The sequence below is a fragment of the Phyllobates terribilis genome, unplaced genomic scaffold (assembly GCF_046119375.1).
Source record: "Phyllobates terribilis strain yellow unplaced genomic scaffold, ASM4611937v1 Scaffold_1__5_contigs__length_1240528914, whole genome shotgun sequence".
Taxonomy (NCBI): Eukaryota; Metazoa; Chordata; class Amphibia; order Anura; family Dendrobatidae; genus Phyllobates; species Phyllobates terribilis.
In genome coordinates, this window is record NW_027362761.1 from 843,142,907 (window position 1) to 843,167,043 (window position 24,137).

The following is a 24,137-nucleotide window of genomic DNA, read 5'->3' on the forward strand; positions in this document are numbered from 1 at the left end:
TTTTTAGATTCTGTCTATCACAGTTGAGGTGTACCTACGATAAAATTACAGACCTTTCCATTCTTCGTAGGTGAGAAAACTTGCAAAATCGGCAGTGAATCAAATACTTATTTTCCCCTTGGGATATATACTCATTCCTCAACATTTAAGATAGAAAATACATTGAATTATGAAAATTACAGGATCGATAGACATGTTAATAATATGCAAATGATAAAAAGTAAAAACATTTTTAAAACAGCTCTATTCATTCAGTATCAAGTATAAGTGCAGATATACACACACATACCTTGGCATGCTATCTATGAGGTTATTAATAGTTGTCTAAGGAATAATCTTCCACGCTAAATGCACAGAAGTCATCAAGATCCACTGATGTCAGCTTCCTTTGAAATTGACAATCAATGACTTCCCAGATGTTTTTAATGGGAGACAAGACTGGAGACCCTGCAAGCCACGTTTAAGCCATGCCGGCTGCTCAGAGTACCATGAGCAACATGAGGCTTTTCATTGTTGTCTTAAAAACAGCATGGAGATGTTATGGGGGGCTTACGATTACTAGAAGCCAGGAGTAGATCATGCCAACTGATCTGTGATGTAATGTCCCAGAAGGGAAATGGAGCCCTGTGGAGCAGATCCATGGTCACAGTCAATAACAGGTACTGTCAGGATTATAAGCAACACTATCGAAGTTACATTTATAGTTTATGAAGTCCTGTCCATTCAAATCTTTTTTTTTCTCCTTCGAGTACCCCTTTAAGAACTCCTCCCAGCAAATGACCTGGCTAACTATTAACTCTCTCCTCACCCTGTGACTGCAACATTAGATAGGCTAAGTGCCCGCGATGCAGAAATGCTCCGGATTTTTCCTGAGCGTTACTGCATCTCCCTGGCAGAAAAAACACATGCGGATTGTACATGCGTTTTTCCTGCCAGGGACAAGCGTAATTGAAGCGTTTTGATCATGCGATTTCGCATGCGGGTTGTCAAGCGCTTTCCAAGCGATTTTAGCATCACTTGGAAAGTGCTTGACAACTTGGTCACACTATATAAATCCATGCATGGATTTATATAGTATGACCGTAAAAGAATGGTAAAAAATAAAAAATAAATATTATACTTACCTTCTGATGGCCCCCGGTCTCCTTATCCGATGCGTCCGGTCTTCCCAGTGTCTTGCGGTTTTGTAAAAGGACCTGCCATGACGTTGGCGGTCGTGTGACCTGTCACATGACTAAATGACGTCATGGCAGGTCCTTTTAGACCATCACGAGCTGCCGGGAAGCTAGGACGGATCGCTATGGAGACCGGGGGCCATCAGAAGGTGAGTATAATGTATATTTTTTATTTTAATTCATTTTATTTACAGGTACTATTGTACCTGATCGCTGACGATCTGGCCAATTATTTTAAAGAAAAAATAGACCATATCCGACAGGAAATTTTCTCCCAATCCCCAAACGTTATGCATGCTCTCCCCCGCCACATTGTATCTTGCTCAATTTCTGACTTCGAACCAGTCACGGAAGATGAAGTGATCAGGCTACTTGCATCTTCTCGCCCTACTACCTGCACCAGTGACCCTATTCCCTCACATCTCCTTCAGTCCCTTTCTCCAGCTGTCACCACTCACCTAACTAAAATTTTCAACCTCTCCCTCTCATCTCGTATCTTTCCCTCTTCTTTTAAACACGCCAGCATACAACCATGACTTAAAAAACCATCCCTTGACCAGAACTGCACGGCCAACTACAGACCTGTTTCCAATCTTCCATTTATCTCTAAACTCCTGGAACGCCTGGTCCATTCCGGTCTAATCCGCTATCTCTCAGACAACTCTCTTCTTGACCCTCTACAATCTGGTTTCCGCTCTTTACATTCTAGTGAAACTGCCCTCACTAAAGTCTCTAATGATCTACTAACAGCTAAATCTAATGGTCACTACTCCCTGCTGATTTTCCTGGATCTCTCTGCAGCATTCGACACTGTGGATCACCAGCTCCTCCTCACTATGCTCCGCACTATTGGCCTCAAGGACACTGTTCTCTCCTGGTTCTCCTCCTATCTCTCTGTGTCTTTTGCCGGCTCCTCCTCCTCTCTCCTTCCCCTTACTGTCGGGTTCCTCAAGGATCAGTCCTAGGCCCCCTTCTTTTCTCCTTATACACCGCTCCTATTGGACAATCAGCAGATTCGGTTTTCAGTTCCATCTCTATGCTGATGACACCCAATTATACACCTCTGCTCCCGACATCACCCCTGCATTACTACAAAAGACCAGTGATTGTCTTTCTGCTGTGTCTAACATTATGTCCTCCCTCTGCCTAAAACGGAATCTGTCAAAAACTGAACTACTCGTATTTCCTCCCTCCACTAACCTACCTGTGCCCGATATTGCCATTTCCGTTTGTGGCTCAACCATTACTCCCCAGCAACAAGCCCGCTGTCTTGGGGTCATTTTTGATTCAGATCTTTCCTTCACTCCTCACATCAAATCACTCGCTCGTTCATGTCATCTACACCTCAAAAACATCTCAAGAATCAGGACATTTCTCACCTTTGACTCGGCAAAAACTCTTACTGTAGCTCTTAGTCATTCTAGTCTCGACTATTGCAACTCTCTACTAATCGGTCTCCCTCTTACTAAACTCTCCCCTCTCCAATCCGTCCTTAACGCAGGATCATATTCCTCGCCAACCGCTACACCGGTGCCTCTTCCCTGTGCCAGTCATTGCATTGGTTACCCATCCAATATAGAGTTCAATTTAAACTTATCACTCTTAATCACAAAGCGCTCCATGCTTCAGCACCCTCCTACATCTCCTCCCTTGTCTCAGTCTACCACCCTACACGTGCTCTCCGTTCTGCCAATGACTTAAAACTAAAATCCTCCATAATCCAAAATTCCCACTCCCGTCTCCAAGATTTCTTGCGTGCTGCGCCAATTCTTTGGAATGCACTACCCAGGACAGTTCGATTAATTCCCAATACCCACAGTTTCAAGCGGACCCTAAAAAACAATTTCTTTAGACTGGCGTATCGCCTCAACACACTATCTGTCCGTCCCAGTTTTCCCCCATATTAAAATCTTCTTCAATTTCAGGTTCATACCATCCATGTACTTAATAGCCTCGGTCAGGACTGTACACATACTGGCTGGCGACCAGTCCATGTATTATTATTTATCCTATTTAGTATATCAAGGCTGCATTATACTATATATGTACACTTTACCTTTTGTGTCTCCCCCATTTCCTCATAGACTGTAAGCTTGCGAGCAGGGCCCTCACTCCTTTTGATTTGAGAAATGCTTATTCTGTATTATTATATCCTGCACATTCTGTATTGTCTGTATAAGTCCCCCCTAAAATTGTAAAGTGCTGCGGAATATGTTGGCGCTATAAAAATAAAAAATTATTATTATTATTATTATTATTATTACCCGGGTCTGGAGGAGAGTCTCCTCTTCTCCAAACCCGGGTACCATCCGCACATTGAATCGCTTAATATCCTCATGTGCACATTTAGTGATGCGGATTTTATGCGATTCAATGCAAGTCAAACCATCGCGATTACGCAAAATAATTGGTAGTAAAACCTACAAAAGACAAAAATATATCTCATACCCTACCATCATTATATATAAATGTAAAGCAAAGTTGCATAATAAATATAGGGTACTTAGTGAACTATTTTTGATCAAAAAAAGTATACAAGCCGTCCCACCAGCGGCAAGGTGACCCTAAATTGGGACGGTACCTATACTGCCTATATTAAAAACCTTACTGTATATCAAAGTTGAAGTAATGTATATAAAAGGGTAGACAAATAGGACCGGGTCCCAACTCCAGACCACCTAGGCCCGTGGTAAGCTACATATATACTAATCAGCTCAACAAAGGGGATGCCACACCCTTAAATTGCACAGAATGCAAACAAGACAAAAAACCAAGCAATGTGAACTGAGGTCTAAGATGGTAGACATGCAAGAAATAGGAGCATGTTCACACTAGCAAAAAGAAGCAAAACCTACAAAAGACAAAAATATATCTCATACCCTACCATCATTATATATAAATGTAAAGCAAAGTTGCATAATAAATATAGGGTACTTAGTGAACTATTTTTGATCAAAAAAAGTATACAAGCCGTCCCACCAGCGGCAAGGTGACCCTAAATTGGGACGGTACCTATACTGCCTATATTAAAAACCTTACTGTATATCAAAGTTTTTTTTTTAAATAATTGGTAGTGCTGCGGATTTTTCCGCAATGATAATCCGCAGGGGAAATTTCCGCAGCATGTGCACAGCATATGTGGATTATCATTGGGGAACATTGCAGACCTTCTACCAAGCGTTTTTTAAGCATTTCTGCAGCGGAATTGCACACAGCCTTACACTTCCCCAATATCATACATGTGCAGGATATAATAATACTGTGAACAATTTTATGAAGCATCACATATAGAAAATGCATTAATATAACACATTACAGTAGTCACATCTTCAGGGAGATGCCGGTCATCTTCTCCTTTACACTTGCCTAGGAATTCTGCCATCTCTCATAGACTGCAGAGGTGGCCAGTAACCTAGGCAGTGAGCAGAAATGCATTAAATTAAAAATCTTTGTAATCTAGAGAACGGAGAGGATTTTTAATCAGAGGAAAATTAAAAAGTTGCTTGTTTTTACATGCACTTTGAAATTTTATCTAGTTAAGAAGATGACTAAAGTCCTTTAAAGGGTATGTCCACTCCTAGGACAACCCCTTCTCAATCTGAGTGTTTTCAACATCCAAATAAACACACCCAACTCCCGTGCCGGCTCTGTTCTAGTATTCCCGGGGCTCTTGTGAGGTGTTTATATCACGTGAGCCCTGCGCCTAATCAGCACCAGCTTCTCTCTTCCAGCCTTCAGACTTCTAAGTAATTGACAGGAAGTGAGCGGTAGCAGCAGTTCTGACTTCCTGCTAATTACTTAACCGTTAAGTGCGAGAGAGAGTACCGACACCACTCGAACGGAGCTGGCACGGAAGGTGAAGATTGAGAAGGGGTTGTCATAGTGGTGGACAACCCCTTTAAAGGCTTTTTCACACAACATATAATATTTGAAACTTGCTATTTTTTTTTTAAATATGTTGGAATCAGTGAAGTTACAACCTCAGTAGAAACCGCTTAGGAAAAATGTATGTGGCCTGTCATAGTTTTCAGCACAGTTTTTACAGGTGAAACATGCAAGATGTCAGATATGTTTTTAATGCGGTTTTAACCATACTGACCTGCACTCTGAATATGCATTTAAAGGGGTTATTCCCTTTCAGTAAATGATGATTGCCAGCTTCAGGCTATTATAAATAAACAAACTGCACTCACGCTCCCGGGTCTACCATCGAGTCTCTGTTGCTGCTCCTGATGTCTGGCATTGGCTGTGGCAATGACGTCACGTCAACAGCGCAGCAGCCAATCAGTGAGCTCAGCGGATCAGATCATGGCATTCCGTCTGCACTGGCAGAGCTGCTGAGCTCACCGATTGGCTACTGCACTTGTGAAGTGACCGCAATCAATGCCAGACACCAGGAACAGCGTCAGAGTCTCGCCGGTGGACCTGGGGAAGGTGAGTATAGCTGGTTTGTTTCTTTATAATAACCTGCAGATGGGGACCAACATTTACTAAAAGGCAACAACCCCTTAAAAGCAGGGTCCCACAGTGTAGCCCCCACACATGGTTAAAAATACGCTCATGTAAACTGATGAATCGGTGCAGGTATTTTTTATTCCGGCCGTACACCCCTAGCGTGATATCAATAAAGCCCAAATATGAATGCAACCGTTGTCAGGTCAGCTGCCTTTTAATTGGTCGGAAGTATTTTCTGGTGCTAAATCTGCAGAGAAAAATAAATATTGGCTCAGATTTGAAAAATTACATCAAAATCTCTCTTTCAAAACAAATTAATCAATGTTTTTACGGGAAAACACATCAGGGCCAATTGATCAAGGCCCCTCAAGTTCTTCAACTGTGTCGCCATTTTGTAAGCTAGAAATGTTATTCCAGTCCTTGACTAGAGTAGTATTTCCGGCGTGGCGCACTCTTAATGAATTCACCGCTTTCTTGCCCAGTAAGAGCATGCACTTTGTGAGTCTTGATGAATCGGCCCCATTGAAAGATATACGGCTCCGCTTCAACAGTTTTTGCCAGTCTCCCACCGACCCTGAGTGGAGCGGAGGTCGATCGTGCCGCTCAATTAATTCTTAAGGGGGCTGCTGGAGATAGTTGAGCGCTGGTCTCTAGAGATGAGCGAACCCCAACTGTAAAGTTTGGGCTTTGTTCCGTACACCTAGTGTCCGGCGCTGAACTCTGAAGACGGGCTTCGCCTTTTACAGTTCGGGGAGGAGAGAGAGAAATTTTCCAGCTCCAAAGTTCGGGTCCCCATTGACTTTTATGGAGTTTGGGTTCAGGTTCGCGTACAGTTCTGATACCTGAACCAAACTTTGGACTAAAGTTCAGTCGAACCCGGCAAACCCGAACTTACACAGGTCCGCTCATCCCGTCTTTAGAGCTCCAGAAGAATTAATGGAGCGGGAGAGAACATGAACGACTATCGAATACGGTGGGAAAGTCACACGTTTGTGTAGGTTTTTTTCTAATTAGTGAAAAAACACCATAATTTTTCTATGGCTTTTTGTCATAGCATATAATTTCTTCTTTAGGGAGAAATTTTGTCAAAAAAAAAATTCAAGAAATGACCAAACTATGTGACAATATTCCGCCAAAATCTAGGTTGTAGTGCGCTTTCTCCATTCCTACCGACTCAGTCACACCTAACATCTGACTGAAGCGGTTTTTGTAGTAAAAAAAAATAAAGAAACTGGCATTTTTGTTAAAAAAACAACTAAAACCCTCATGGATTTGTTTTCCTGCAGGAAAATAGTAATAACATTGCAATAAAATGACAAGTGCCGGATACAAAGTGTGCGGAGCTCCCGAGACACTAAGGAGCCGTGCGAGGGGCTGAGTGAGAAGTCGCAGGGCGACTGCAGGGGGCGCTAGTGAGCGCCGTGTACCTAGCAGTGAGGGCGCTGCCCAGGTCCTGTGCCCTCCCTGTCAGCTCTGTGCCGTCCTCCTTCTCTGGGAGGGGCCATTGGACAGTCCCCGTGTGAGGTAACGAGAGAGGAAGAGAACACCCAGGAGAGCTGCCGACATATAAAACACAGGCGGAAGTTCTAGTCAGGAGACGTCGCCAGTCCCGGAGTCGTGACCAGTGCTGCCCGCGCCTGGCACTGCCCTGCTCTCACAGGTGGGTGCTGCTGTACCGGGAGGGCATGCAGGATGCCGGCACCTGGGAGCGTATAGGGGCGGGTGGGCAGCTCCGGGCAGACAGTGATTGCTGGTGGGATGTGGGGCTGCCGGCTGTCACCCTGAATATATAGTGCAGAGGCTGAGGTGGATGTGACATGGAGTCTCTCCATCCCGTTCCCCAGTAGGCGGCATTACGAGGTGTCAGGTGAGGACGCTGTGTTCTGGAGCAGCCCCTATGTAGTAGACTGGCGCCACAGAGGACGCGCTATACGGGCTGATAGTCTGACCTGTCAGAAAACACATACTGTCCCATGTACAGTATATGGACAGAAGGAATGGGACACCTAATATTCCACCTACTGCAGCTTCTGGGACCTCCCATACTAAATCAATGGGCAGGAGTTGGACCCCTTGCACCTCTGACAGATTTCCCTTCACTCGGACTAAGTGACCAAGGTGACCCCTGAAAAGCAACCCCCATTGTCCTATCCCCCCGCCACCAACCTTTACACCCCCATAACCAGATACCGGTCTCCTGGCATTCACCAAGCCCAGACTCGTCCATCAGACTGCCAGGTACACCAGTGTGATTCATCACTCCATAAATACTTTTCCACTGCTCCGAGTCCAGTGGTGTCGTGCTATTCCATCTCGCACTTTGCATTGTGCTTGGTGATGTATGGCTTGCTTGCGGCTGCTCACAATGGAAGATCTGCAGTTACTGAGTAGTCTACAGAGGGATTTTGACTTTTATGCCCTGTGCATCTCAACACTTAGAGGTTGTCCACTACGATACATAATGCCCCCATCAATTTAAAGGGTGAGAAAAAAGTTTTCTGTAATTACCTTGTGTTGTCATTCTTGCCTGTGAGCAGCGTTATCGCTGACCACTCACCAGGCATCATGTGACCTCCACTGATGTCACGTCAAGTTCCGGATGCAGCTAGGTGTGACCCTGTGAGGCGCTCCCCCCTGATTGATGGGCTGTGGGGGGTGTTTCACCGCACGTCACAGCCCAGTATCCACCGCGCGCTTTCCCAATGAATGCAGAGGAGAGGGAAAGCGCGGTGGATCCCCCCCCCACAGCCCATCAATCAGGGGGAAGCACGTCACTGGGTCACGCCTGGCTGCAGCCGGAACTTGATGTGACAGCAGCGGATGTCGGAGTTGGGTGTCGGGTCACATGATGCCTGGTGAGCGGTCAGCGATAGTGCCGCTCACATGCAAGAATGATAACAGTGGTGCACATAGGCAGAAGAGGGCCCTTGTGCAAGAACAGTATATGGGCCCCTCTGTGTCTGTGACTGGACCTGCTTGCTGATTTGAAGGTGAAAATGGCCCCCTTATCTCTTGGGCCCTTGTGCAGCTGCACAGATTGCACCAGTGATATGTCTGCCCCTGAGTGGCCGAGGCCAGGTACTGCAGATCCACCACCTATTACGGTAACTTGAATAGGGGAAGGCTTTACAGTCCTCGGCCACTATAGGAATCACAGAGGCTGCTGTGTTCTGGCAGCATCTGAGAACTGCCAGCACAGGTAACTTCTGATCAGCGGGGGTGCTGGGTGTCACAGCCTCACTGATCAGATATTGATTATCTATTCTAAGGATAGGCAATCATTAATTAAAGTAGTGGCCAACCCCTTTAATGACCCCTCTGTGACTTTATGCAGTCTGTCACTTCATGCCTGAGTTCTGGTTCCAAAATCATTTCATTTTTCAATAATAAAACTTTTAGTTTGTGGGAAAAAATATCATGAGCTGTCTTGTTGCATTGGTGGCTCCGATTACAGTAATCTCTGTAGGACGACCCATTCTTTCACAAATGTCTGTAGGGGCAGACAGCATGGCGGGGGCAGGGTGTTATACACCTGTGGCAATGGGACTGAATGGAAAAACCTGAATACAACCACTAAGAGGGGCGTCTCAATACTTCTATCCACATGGTGTACTTTGACTTTTACATTGGAACTTATATGAATCCTGTTACTTCCTATAATCAATGAATGGTGCGTACTTTTTTTTTTTTTTGGTCACAATTTATCAGTATTGGCGTTTTGTAAAGAGAAATCAATATTTCAAGATAAATATCCATAAATACGTAGCACGGCTTGTGATAAATCTGCAGTAATACAGACTGTTAGATATTGGGAATTTAAAAAGATTTTCCAAGATTATTTATTTTCACCTTTGATGTGCTGCTGTGGTTACATGACCATACCCTCATACTGGGTCCTGCACGGAATGACTTCACCTACATCTGTCACGTGTATAAAGTTTATCATCAATCACACGCTATACACTGGGCTAGCTTATCAATCTCTGCTACTGATCCTACGCTTCTGCATCTGAAACGCATGCTTGGGGAGCTCCTTACTTAAGGAGCACCTATTGGTTATAAGATGAAACCTAAAAAATGACAGTAGATGAAATTCTAACACTTTTGTCAGATCTGAGGATTCCAGGGACACAGTAATAAAATGCCTCGGTATATAATGTAGCAACAGACATTATAAAGAGGACCTGTCAAGAAGTGATGGGTTATCTTTAGGCTGGATCTACATGGCAACTTTGGCCACGGCACCTGTCACATGACCAAGGTTCACTTGGTGCTGCTAGTACATCGCAGCACAATACAAGTGAATGGAGTTGCATTGAGACCTTGAAGCTACTAGGACGTACAAGTGACAAAATTCTGATGAGGTTGGGCTTCTTGCGACTTGCTTTGTTGTCCTCAGTCCTCCTGGTGGTCGCAGTGCGACCACATTCACTTGTATTGTGCTGCGATGTAGCAGAGGCACCGAGCTAACCTTTATTGCGCGACAGATGTTGCTACCAAAATTGCTGCGTAGACCTGGCCTTAAAGTGATAAAGTGACATCTGATACAAGCTGCCCAATCCATGGGTGGCATGTATCAGCCACTGCCTGTGCGATCTCAGCCATGTATATTTGACTCTGAAATACTGCCGCATTTCAGAGAAAAACATACTTTTTATAGCCGCTGGGGACCAAGCCGTGCGGCAGACTAGACGGACAGGCGGGTCGCCAGCGGCTTCTCCCCACCTGCTGATAGGCAGAGACCTGTCAGTCACTGTGTGTGTGTGTATACGCAGAGACCTGTAAGCAGGTGGCGAGAAGACGCCAGGGACCCGTCTGTCTGACTAGTCTCCTGTGCTTCTTTGTGCCCGGTTGCTATTAAAAGTATCTTTTTCTATGAAACGCCGCAGAGTTTCAGTGTCAAATATACCAGGCTGAGATTGCTCAGCTAATGCCTGATACATGCTGTGCACGGATTTGGCTGCATGTATCAGATGTTAGGTTCTCTTTAAAATGCACAGGTGTCTCTGCAGACTGCTTGTAGCTCAGTCTATGGATGAAACTACTAACATGTTCCGCTGCCACGGCACACTAAGAAGATGATGTGAGAAGATTGCAGTTGCTATTTCTAGCTGCCGCCTTCTGCTCCTGAACACACAGGAATCCATCTTCCAACTCTTCTTACCTAACTACATCCAGTATGAAGATAGTAGCATCTTCCCTGCTGCACACTCCCGTTCTTCCCCATACTATGGTGTCTCCCAGCTGAGGAGCCGAACATCTCCCACAGCCATGAAATGGTGAGACTGCAGAGAGCCCAAACTTCAGCCTCTTTCTTATCACAGAGCGGTTATTGTATTTGACTGGACTTCTTTGGTTTTAGGGTGCACGCAATGTCTTTTACAGGTTGGCAAAGATGATTCAGGAAACCTCAACCATTCTTTTGGTTGCTTTCTGTGCGCTTTTTCAACATTTTTGGCCATTAATTGTCAAGTTTCTTTTAACCATCCCATTGCCTTCTATTCTAATGTATAGAATATATTTAGAGTGATAAATGCTTGAAGAAAGGCCAGCTCACTTCTTTTTTTTTTTGTTATTCGCTTGGCGTTTTTGAAGTGTCTTTTCACAGCTTCATGTTTCCAATGACTGAGCATATGTTCAGCAAGTTGTTTCATAGGAATGCATATTTTCATTCTTTTGAGCGTTTTCTATGCGCTTTTTCAGTAATGGGTATCAGATCTGACCTACATGAAAAACACATCATATCCACTTTCCCTTAAAGCTGCACAGGCGTCCGTTCTCTACAGATCGTTGGGACTTGGCCTACAGCTGAAACCACTAACAAGTCCTGCCACCATAAATCATGAAGCCACATAGCTGCGTGAGGCAGGGACCTGGGATTCCGGTAAAAAAACGTCATTTTACAAAGGTTCTGTACTTTTTTATTTTGGTTTGGAAAACACCTTCATTTGCAGAATGTAGCTGAGATCACTGATCCTAGTAACAGGGCACTTTTTACTCATCCCATTTACGTTCCTTTTCTATTTATTTTGCATATATGATACTACCAGACTAGTGATGAGCGAATGTGCTTTTATAAGGGGTTAACTAAGCATGCTCGGGTGCTAACCTAGTATCTTCGGCATGCTCGAAAGATAGGTTTGAGTCACCGCAGCTGCATGTCTCATGGCTGTTTGACAGCCGCAACACATGCATGGATTGACCAACAAACAGGCAATTCATGCATATGTTGCGGCTGACTCAAACCTATTTTTTGAGCACTCCGATATTACTCTGTTAGCACCTGAGCATGCTCAGATAACCCTTTATAAGAGCACGTTCGCTCATTACTAATCCAGACACGTATATGCTTACAAAAAAATCCAACAACTTCTATTCAGTCCTGTGCAGCCAGTGTCAGGCAGTCTGGGTCTGGTCAATGACTTCCTGGCAGGCCGGCTGCCATTATTTGTATATGGTTGTGCTCCCTGAGCTGGAGCTCTGACTATAGGGGAGGGAGTTACATCCAGAATGCCGCAGACCAGTGACAACTAGGGAAGTCGGTCTGCTCTTTATTTGCCACCAAAGTCAGTGGGTGATTGAAAGGAGTGAAAAGGGCAGCAAACATGACACATTAAGTTTTTTTCCATTCTGCCTCCTCAAATATAAAGAAGTTTGAATATGGGAATGTGCTGGTTACAGATCACTTAGAAGTTTCAAAGCAGGTGTGCTTCAGACATTGCCGCTAAGAAACATTAAGCTATTTCCTCTTGTCAGCCATGAGCATTTTACTAGCAGGGTATTACAACAGCTGTGTAGTTTACTAGGGAGTTCAGGGAAGGTAGCAAAGTGAATTTGACATTTCACTGTATGTGGAATTACTTATTGGATTACGTACAGTTCTTTGAGATATTTAACTGTGCAGTTCTCCAGGTTTTTTTTTTTTGTTTGTTTTTTTAGCATTTATAACATACACTACCGTTCAAAACTTTGGGGTCATTTAGAAATTTCATTATTTTTTAAAGAAAAGCACATTTTTTTTCAATGAAGCTAACATTAAATGAATCAGAAATATACTCTATACATTGTTAATGTGGTAAAGGACTATTCTAGCTGCAAACATCTTGTTTTTATTGTAATATCTGCATAGGTGTATAGAGGCCCATTTTCAACAACCACAGCTCCAGTGTTTTAATGGTACATTGTGTTTGCTAACTGTGTAAGAAGGCTAATGGATGTTTAGAAAACCCTTGCACAAGTATGTTAGCCCAGCTGAAAACGGTTTGGCTGATTTGAGAAGCTATAAAATTGACCCTCCTTTGAGCTAGTTGAGAATCTGGGGCATTACATTTGTTTGTTCTATGAAACTCTCAAAATGGCCAGAAAAAGCACTTTCATATGAAACTCGACAGTCTATACTTGTTCTTAGAAATGAAGACTATTCCATGCGAGAAGTTGCCAAGAAACTGAAGATTTCCTACAACGATGTGTACTACTCCCTTCAGAGGAGAGTACAAACAGGCTCTAACCAGAGTAGAAAGAGAAGTGGGAGGCCGCGCTGAACAACTGAGCAACAAGACAAGTACATTAGAGTCTCTAGTTTTGAGGAAATCGACGCCTCACAGCTCCTCAACTGGCAGCTTCATTAAATAGTACATGCAAAACGCTAGTGTCAACGTCTACAGTGAAAAGGTGACTCTGGGATGCTGGACTTCAGGGCAAAGTGGCAAAGAAAAAGCCATATCTGAGACTGGCTAATAAAAAGAAAAGATTAATAATGGGCAAAGAACACAGACATTGGACAGAGGAAGATTGGAAAAAAGTTTTATGGATAGACGCTATCTGTCAAGCATGGTGGAGATAATGTAATGGTCTGAGGTTGCTTTGGTGCTGGTAAAGTGGGAGAATATGTACAAGGTAAATGGGATTTAGAATAAGGAAGGCTGTCACTCCATTTTGCAACGCCATGCCATACCCTGTGGACAGCGCTTGATTGGAGCCAATTTCATCCTACAACAGGACATTGACCCAATGCACACCTCCAAATTATGCATGAACTATTTAGGGAAGAAGCAGGCAGCTGGAATTATATCTGTAATGGAGTGGCCAGCGCAGTCACCAGATCTCAACCCCATTGAGCTGTTGTGGGAGCAGCTTGACGTATGGTACGCAAAAAGTGCCCATCAAGCCAATCCAACTTGTGGGAGGGGCTTCAGGAAGCATGGGGGGAAATGTCTCAAGATTATCTCGGCAAATTAACAGCTAGAATGCCAAAGGTCTGCAATGCTGGAATTGCTGCAAAGGGAGCATTCTTTGACGAAAGCAAAGTTTGAAGGAGAAAATTATTCTTTCTAATAAAAATCATTATTTCTAACCTTGTCAATGTCTGGACTATATTTTCTAATCATTTTGCAACTCATTTGATAAATAAAAGTATGAATTTTCATGGGAAACACAAAATTGTCTGGGTGACCCCAAACTTTTGAGCGGTAGTGTAACTACTTTATGAAACCCTTTGAACTTTTTCGAACACAGATGAGAATTTTAATTGGTATTGTAAAAGGGCACTTGGCTACTGTGGCACTGGTTTTAAAGGGAATCTTTCGGCTATGTGCCCACGATGCAGAAATGCTCAGGATTTTTTCCTGAGCGTTTCTGCATCTCCCTGGCAGAAAAAAACGCATGCGGATTGTACATGCGTTTTCCTGCCAGGGACATGCGGAAATGGAGCGTTATCACTGACCTTTCCGCATGCGGATTGACAAGCGCTTTCCAAGCGATTAGCATCACTTGGAAAGTGCTTGTGACAACTAGGTCACACTATATAAATCCATTCAAACTGCATGGATTTATATAGTGTAACCCGAGAGAGTGGTTAAAAATAAAAAAATAAATGTATACTTACCCTCTGATGACCCCCGGTGTCCTGCTTTACACTCCGTTCTCCTTTGCCGACAGCGGTGGATTGAAAGACCTGCCGACGTCAGCGTCGCGTGACCTGTCACATGACTGACGTCAGCGCAGGTCCTTCAATCCACTGCAAAGTGCCGGGAAGCAAGTAGGAGCGCAGCGCGGGCCGCCAGAAGGTAAATATACATTTATTTTTTATTTTATTCTTTTTTTACAGATTTTTTAATGGTACCTGGGTGTGGATGAGACTCTCCTCTCATCTACACCCGGGTACCATCCGCACATTAGAACGCTTGGATTACGCATCTACATATACAGTGATGCGTAATCCATGCTGTCTAATGCCAGTCAATGGCGGCGAAGACGCAGCACTTCCGCAAAATAATTGACATGCTGCGTTTTTTTCCGCAATGATAACCCGCAGCGGAAATTTCCGCAGCATGTGCACAGCACATGCGGATTATCATTGGGGAACATTGCTGCCCTTCTACCATGTGTTTTTAATGCTTTTCCGCAGCTGCAGAAACGCATTAAAAACGCATCATGGGCACACAGCCTTATTTTAAAGGGAATCTTTCAGCAGGTTTTTGCTACCTCATCTGAGAGCAGCCTGATGTAGGCAAAGAGAAGCTGAATCCAATGATGTATCAGTTAGATTACTGGGTGCAGCCGTTCTCACACAGTTTTAGAATGAAGCAGAGCTGAGGAAGCTAACACCGCCCACACCAGGCTCGGTATATACAATGTCCATAGACAGTGAGCTGCCTATCACAGAAGGGGGCGTTACTTTACCAGGACGCACACCTGCTGTGTCCTAGCAATAAGCTACTGAAGCTAAAACAATAATTGCAAGCAAACACAACCACAGACCTTGATAAGAGAGGCATCAAGCATTCCTGAAATTTGTGTTTTAACCCCTACATCATGCTGTCTTCAGATTACATTGCAAAAACCTGCTGACAGATTCCCTTTAACAATACCGGATCCATCAGTACCATGAGTTGTCATTGGTAATACAGTGTGCGATGTACACCAACTCTGAGGACTCATTAGGTTACGTTCCCACAGTGAGTTTTTGATGTTGCAGATTTTCTGCACCTATTAAAGGGAACCTGTCACCGTGAAAATGCAGTCCAATCTGGTGGCATCACATTATAGAGCAGGAGGAGCTGAGTAGATTGATATATAGTTCAGTATAACCTGCGTTTTACTCATTTGAACCTCAGCTTTTTCTGGGATTTTCGGTCCTATCAGTGACTGATAGCTGTCACTAATACGACCGCCCACTAGACCAATCTAACACGATGCCACCTTATTGGTCTGCATGTTCATTTTGTCAGGCTACTTGCATTTTTGAGTCTGTGTGTTTTTTTTTGCCAAAACTTTGATATTGTCATGTACTGTTTACATGCATTTTTGATGTGATTCCATGTGTCTTTTACCTGCAGGTTTTCCTCATCTATTGCAAATCTATAGGAAAAAAATTGTGTACCAGCAAGAGAAACTGGCATGTTGCAGATTTGAAACACGCGCCGTAATTCAGTTTACACTGAATATAAAAACAAGCTCAGTGGGCATTAATTAGATTTCTAGAAATCCCATCCACTTTGCTGCAACTATAAGACGCTGCATGATGCAGCAAATGCTCATTGTGGGCACACAGCCTTACACAATCTTTTTAGCATTTTAAAACACTTGGAAAAAATCTTTGGAATACGTGGTGTTTTTTTTCTCAAGTGGTTTTTGGTGACTTTTTTTTTTTTTTTTTTTTTTGCATTTGTACAATGTGTTTTTCAAGTAGAAAACCTTCTACCCTGATAAGACTGTTCTTGAGAAAAATACCAAAATCTAAGGGTAGATTTACACGTGGATTTAAAGGGAACCAGTCCTGTCCTCAAACGCTAATAACCTGATTTCAGGTCAGGTTAGTAGCGTTTAAGGACACGAATTTCCTTTAATGTGTGCATTTCAAAAACTAAATCTGAATCCTTTCTGCAGCTAAAATCCGCTCATATTCTTTGGGGAATTGCTATGCAAAAAATTGCAATACAGGGTGGATTTAAGTAATCTCTGGATTTAAGGGTCCTTATCGAAATTAAAAAGATTAAATTGGTACCGAAAAGGTGCCTCTCCGCAACTGAAGTTGACATGCTGCAGATTTAAAAGACGCAACAAAAGCCAATTTCCATGCGGATTTGCACCAAAAGACAAAACTACAGCATCTGGATGATATGGTCACATGACTGTGCAGTTCTGAAGATTGCCAATTGAGATCAGCAGCATCGTCACACCACTGATCTGAACTGTTCTCTCCGAGGCCGCTATAGCTCTGCACCATGGGAGAAGTGCTGGAGCTGGCTTCATCCCTAACTAGGTAATGGGCCAGGCTGAGACTGCAAGGTGGCTGGTAACCTAGGTAACAAACTGTAAACTATAAAAATCCTTTCTCGAGAATGTAAGGATTTTTAATAAACGGGAAATTGCAATGTTACCCATTTATTTTCTTAAATCAACTCTTTTTAAAGGGAATCGGTCTCAAAAATTCAGGGAAATAAACCATCATGTGGCTGCACTGCGTCTCCTGAGATATGCCCACTCCCACTGTCCTGCAACACACTGTAAGGGTATGTACAGACTATCCGGAGCCGACTGCGGCCCCGAGCTGCGGAGAAGCCGCCTCCAGCTTCCACTCATTATGCAAATGAGCGCCGGCTTTTTTTTTTCACCTGCAGACTTTCCCCATAGAGGTTAGGTCTATGGGGAAAGCCCGCATGTGCACCCGCCGGAGAAATTGACATGCTGCGGTCTAGAAAGACGCGCCGCATGTCAATTTCCGCGGGGGTGCCGCAGACCCGTAGTGCACATGGGATTTCTACAAATCCCATCCACTATTCTGTAACAGCTAGACGCTGTGGATTGCACGCAGTTGAGCTGCGTCCAATCCGCAGTGAACACTGATCGTGTGCACATACCCTAATATATATATATATACAGTACAGACCAAAAGTTTGGACACACCTTCTCATTTAAAGATTTTTCTGTATTTTCATGACTATGAAAATTGTACATTCACACTGAAGGCATCAAAACTATGAATTAACACATGTGGAATTATATACTTAACAAAAAAGTGTGAAACAACTGAAAATATGTGTTATATTCTAGGTTCTTCAAAGTAGCCACCTTTTGCTTTGATGACTGCTTTGCACACTCTTGGCATTCTCTTGATGAGCTTCAAGAGGTAGTCACCGGAAATGGTCTTCCAACAATCTTGAAGGAGTTCCCAGAGATGCTTAGCACTTGTTGGCCCTTTTGCCTTCACTCTGCGGTCCAGCTCACCCCAAACCATCTCAATTGGGTTCAGGTCTGGTGACTGTGGAGGCCAGGTCATCTGGCGTAGCACCCCATCACTCTCCCTCTTGGTCAAATAGCCCTTACACATCCTGGAGGTGTGTTTAGGGTCAGTGCCCTGTTGAAAAATAAATGATGGTCCAACTAAACGCAAACCGGATGGAATAGCATGCCGCTGCAAGATGCTGTGGTAGCCATGCTGGTTCAGTATGCCTTCAATTTTGAATAAATCCCCAACAGTGTCACCAGAAAAGCAACCCCACACCATCACACCTCCTCCTCCATGCTTCACGGTGGGAACCAGGCATGTAGAGTCCATCCGTTCACCTTTTCTGCATCGCACAAAGACACGGTGGTTGGAACAAAGATCTCAAATCTGGACTCATCAGACCAAAGCACAGATTTCCACTGGTCTAATGTCCATTCCTTGTGTTCTTTAGCCCAAACAAGTCTCTTCTGCTTGTTGCCTGTCTTTTAGAAGTGGTTTCCAAGCAGCTATTTTACCATGAAGGCCTGCTGCACAAAGTCTCCTCTTAACAGTTGTTGAAGAGATGTGTCTGCTGCTAGAACTCTGTGTGGCATTGACCTGGTCTCTAATCTGAGCTGCTATTAACCTGTGATTTTTGAGGCTGGTGACTCTGATAAACTTATCCTCAGAAGCAGAGGTGACTCTTGGTCTTTCTTTCCTGGGGCGGTCCTCATGTGATCCAGCTTCCTTGTAGCGCTTGATGGTTTTTGCAACTGCACTTGGGGACACATTCAAAGTTTTCCCAATTTTTTGGACTGACTGACCTTCATTTCTTAAAGTAATGATGGCCACTCGTTTTTCTTTATTTAGCTGCTTTTTTCTTGCCATAATACAAATTCTAACAGTCTATTCAGTAGGACTATCAGCTGTGCATCCACTTGACTTCTGCACAACACAACTGATGGTCCCAACCCCATTTATAAGGCAAGAAATCCAACTTATTAAACCTGACAGGGCACACCTGTGAAGTGAAAACCATTTCCGGTGACTACTTCTTGAAGCTCATCAAGAGAATGCCAAGAGTGTGCAAAGCAGTCATCAAAGCAAAAGGTGGCTACTTTGAGGAACCTAGAATATAAGACATATTTTCAGTTGTTTCACACTTTTTTGTTAAGTATATAATTCCACATGTGTTAATTCATAGTTTTGATGCCTTCAGTGTGAATGTACAATTTTTATAGTCATGAAAATACTGAAAAATCTTTAAATGAGAAGGTGTGTCCAAACTTTTGGTCTGTACTGTGTGTGTGTATATATATATATATATATATATATATATATAATATATATATATATATATAATATTATATATATATTTTTTTTTCTTAGAAAAGATGCTAAAACTAAATTGAGCACTGGCGATTTACTGCCCCAAAACCTAATGCCAGGATACTCCTCACTACACCAGTCATTAGTTCTCTACTGTTATCACAGACTTGTTACCAAAATGCCTGTTCCATTAGTGGCTAACAATGTATGCTGAGTGTAGACGTGAAGGGCAGATGCTGGGTGTGTTCGCTTTCATAATCGCAAGGCATGAAATGGCTAGGGATGCATTATTGTGGGTCTTTAACTCTGTTCTCGCTACTCTGGATACTGGACATTTATTGATCTCAGTTTCACTTTCATGATGCTGTCTGATCTGTATAAGCTACATATAATACAGATCAGTGGAGAACAGCTGACACATTCCAGCATGGATTTCTTCTCTTTATTTCACTCCCTCAGCCCACCCTGCACTGAGAGTGGCACTACATGCCAACTAAAGGTCGTGCATGAATCAAGTAATAAAAATCACTGTCTCAATGTACTGTCACAAAGTTTGTAATACAGAAAGGTCACTGCAACTTTGTTTACATAGGGAACAGAAGCTACATAGTGACAACGTGCCCCTGCGTCCATAATAACTGACTAGCATAAAGTCCTCTTCCATAAAGCATTCTGCAGACCCTAAAAAAAACATTGTCCATTCACTTTCTGATGCCCAGCAATCACAGATATGAAGCTCACTCTTTTTCTTAAAGAGGTTTTTCAGCATTTATGTCATTAATTCAATAATGTATAGCTATAAATAACAATCTTGGAAAACCCCTATAAAGATCTGACAAGAATGTCATGACCACAACCAGTCAGTTGCACACAATGTACTACACCTCTATGCTACTACACCTCTATGCTACTGCTGAGTGGGAACCTTTTGAAGGGGTTTTCTAGTGTTTAAAATTGTAGCTAAATGATCAGTACTAGTGTTGAGCGATACCTTCCGATATCGGATTGAATCGGACTGATACCCAAAAAGTATCGGATATCGCCTATTCCGATACCGGAAACCAATGCAAGTCAATGGGACAGAAATTTCGGAATGAAAATAAACCCTTTCTTTCCTTGTAGGTTAATTCTACATGAAGGAAAACAACTAAGAATAATGTAGAATGTATTGGGGGAGGTGGGGGAGACAATAAAGGCATAGAGGTTTAGCCCAATCAAATGGAATAGCAGGAATTAATATTTTTTTTAAGACGTTCTGAGTTACGGAAATATTGACTATGTTAAGTATTTTTATATTTTGTCAGATATTTATGTTTCACTACTTCCATGCTTTTCACCTTCTTTTTTACTTCTCCCACACTTTCTCCTTCATCATCCTCAGCATCAGCATCTTTTTCATCAACTTCTTCTTCACCTTCTTCATCTTCTTCTTTACCTTCTTCGTATTATTCTTTTTTTTTTTTTACATTCTTCATATTCTTCTTATTCAACTATTATTCTTCTTCATATTCTACTTCTTCATCTTCTTCATATTCTTCTTCTTCATCATATTCTTATTTGTGACAGGCATTCCTGTAGTTGTTATCTATAAAAGTTTGAACATTAAACCTTTCGTTCTGCCCGTCACAAAAGATTTACAACAGGATTTGTCCGCGTTCAGTTTGGCATGCAGCAGCAGGTCTTTTCCAGGGGCACCACGAGGAGGAACGGACTCACCCCCATACACTGCTTAGTCATCTTCTGCTTATAATTTAGATATTATCTTTTGCTCTGGTTTTTAGTCTTATGCTTAATGTTCTTCCGCTTTTTGTTCTGCAGCTTCTTGTACTTCTGCTTCTTGGTTTTCTGTCTCTTGTTCTTCTGTATCTTGGTGGTTGTCTTCTCTTCTTTGTCCTCTTGGTCAACTTCTTCAGGGTCATCTTCTTGGTCTTGTTCGGGGTGGTCTTCAGGGTCGTCTTCGGGGTCCTCGTCTTCTTCAGGGTCCTCGTCTAATTCGGGGTGGTCTTCAGGGTCGTTGTCTTGGGGGTCCTCGTCTTCAGGGTTGGTCTTCAGGGTCCTCGTCTTCAGGGTCCTCGTCAGGGAGATCCAGAGTGATTACCAAGAACCATTTCAAAAAGCTTGAACTTGGAAATGTAGCAGAAGGTACAAGAAGGCTGAGGAACTACCGAGGACCAGCTGACGGTACTGGAACCCGGATGGGTAGCAGAAGGTACAAGAGCCAATGGAACTACCGAGGACCAGCTGATGGTACTGGAACTCGGTTACTAAGCAGGAGGTACCTGTGCCAGAAAGCACTACCAAGGACCAGCAGATGTTGGTAGAACTTGGATATCGAGAAGGAGGCACCTAATCCAAAGGCACTGCCGAGAACCAGCTGACGGTACTGGAACCCGGATGGGTAGCAGAAGGTACCCAAGTAAAAAAAAGTTTCAAGGCCGCGAGCCGGCCGCAGTTACCAAAACCCACAGTCCTACAGGGGGTGCTTGTCCTATTGGCACTATGGAACCAGCCTTCATTGCCAGATCCCGCAGCCCACATAGGAGTCACCTAAACTGCAGGCACCATAGAGTCGGCTAACCCAACCGCAACACGACAGGACAACGCATTGGAGGCAAAGTGACGTTGACACTACCCAGAAACAGCTGGCGTGCTGGTACCAGGCTGGGCAGGAGGGAGTACCCGTGCCAAAGACACTGCTGGGAAACAGCTGGCGGTGCTGGAACCCAGGGTAAATACTAATAACAGAGTGGAGCCAGAGGCGTAATTGGAGCAACTTTAAAATCTGTAGTAGTGTGAATGTGGACAGAGCAGGAGAATTTGCCGGACACACAGCTGGGGAACAGCTGACGTTACTGAACCCCAATAACACTGGAGCAAGTGTTGACTGTGCAGACGGCACTTCCGAGCGCCAACTGGCAGTGTTGGAGCTCAGGGATTACAGTTCAGGTGGTAGAAACATGAACACAACAGGAGACCTGGATACTGTTGCCAACCAATTATTTATTCTGGAAGAGGACTGGCAAATTCATGCGAGATCCAGGCCTTGTTCATTTTGAGAAAAGTAAGCCGGTCAACGTTATCAGAGGATAGTCGCATGCGACGGTCTGTTAGTACACCACCTGCGGCACTAAAGACGCGTTCCGATAATACACTAGCAGCAGGGCAAGCTAGCACCTCCAGTGCATACTGACTAAGCTCTTGCCATGTATCCAGCTTACAGACCCAAAACTTGAATGGAGAACAGCCGTCTGGGAGTACACTAAGAGGGCAAGACATGTAGTCTGTCACCATCTGACGGAAACGTCTCCTGCTGACTGGAGCCGTCTGTGATGGTGTAGACATTTGTGGCGGCGGGGACACAAAACTTTGCCACATTTCGGCCATACTGGTCTTGCCTTGTGCTGAGGCGCTGCTTCTGCTCCCTCTTTGTGCAGAGCTTCCTCCACTGCCTCGACGCACTGAGCTGCTTTGTAAAGCACTAGCAGCACTGCTCTCGGTTGGAATGGAGAACATGATGGAATGCACCAGTGCGTCTTGGTACTCCCGCATTTTACGCTCCCGGTTCAACGGTGTTATGAAGCTTTGTAAGTTGTCCCAGTAGCGAGGATCTAGGAGGGTGGACACCCAATAATTAGCCGTGTTGAGAATGTGGGCGATGCGGCGGTCGTTTCTCAGGCACTGCAGCATGAAATCAACCATGTGCTGCAGACTGCCAACTGGCCAAGAAACGCTGTCCCCTGCTTGAGGCGTGATCTCTGCCTGCTCTGCATCACCCCACCCTCGCTCTAGATACTGACTACTAGACCATTGTGTACCTCCCTCCTCTGGACAGATGTCTTCCTCCTCCATTGACTCCTCCTCACAGTAGTGTCCCCTGCCTAGGCCTTTGTGAGGAACCACGTTGCGCAGACTGTAGAGAAGCAGATGGCATTTGTGACTCCTCATCCTCCACCTCTTCCAAAACCTCGTCCCTTAGTGCTTGCAGTGTTTTTTTCAAGCAGGCAGATAAGGGGGATAGTCATGCTGACTAGTGCATCATCTGCACTCGCCATCCGCGTGGAATAATCGAAGGCACGCAAAACGTGGCAAATGTCCTTCATAGAGGCCCACTCAGTGGTGGTGAAGTGTGAACGGCGCGCACTGCGACTTGTTTGCGCCTGCTGCACCTGGTACTCCATTACTGCTACCTGCTGCTCACACAACCTCTCCAACATATGTAACGTTGAATTCCACCTGGTGGGTAGGTCACATATGATGCGATGTTCCGGAAGACGTAATCGGCGCTGCAGAGCTGCAATGCGCGATCTTGCGTTGCTGGAACGCCGCAAGTGAGCGCACTCTATGCGGACCTTGTGAAGCAGTGCATCAAGATCCGGATAGTCCCTCAAAAAACTCTGCACGACCAAGTTGAGCACATGTGCCAGACATGGGATGTGAGTGAGGTTGCCTAGGCCCAGAGCTGCCACCAGATTTCGGCCATTGTCACACACTACCATGCCTGGCTGGAGATTCGCTGGCACAAACCACACGTTGCTCTGCTGCTTGATGGCATTCCAGAGCTCCTGCGCTGTGTGGCTTCGATTCCCCAAAGAAATTAATTTTAATACGGCCTGTTGACGTTTGGCCACGGCTGTGCTCATATCGGTCATCATAACAGGTACCGTTCACGGGTCGATGTGGAGGTAGACCGTGACGGCTCCTGCAGCACTGATTCAGAGGAACTGGAGTATGAGGAGGAGTCAGTGTGTACAGACTGGATTCCTGCAATCCTTGGAGTTGGCAGAACACGTACAGCGCCACTCTCAAGATCTGTACCCGGCTCCACAACATTTACCCAATGGGCAGTGAGGGAAAGGTATCGTCCCTGTCCATGCTTACTGGTCCACGCATCGGTGGTCAGGTGGACCTTGCTACTGATGGCGTTTTGTAGCGCATGTTTAATTTTTCCCTCCACATGATGTTGCAGGGCA

At 44.3% G+C, this 24,137-nt stretch overlaps 1 protein-coding gene across 1 annotated transcript in view; it reads left to right on the forward strand.

Moving 5' to 3' along the window:
- Positions 1-7,079: 7,079 nt before the first annotated feature.
- PDLIM5 (PDZ and LIM domain 5) overlaps positions 7,080-24,137 on the forward strand; it is a 225,037-nt gene continuing 207,979 nt past the window's right edge. Inside the window, exon 1 of the mRNA XM_073638258.1 lies at positions 7,080-7,290. The gene's annotated coding sequence lies outside the window, so the exon portion shown is untranslated. The remainder of the gene's footprint in view (positions 7,291-24,137) is intronic.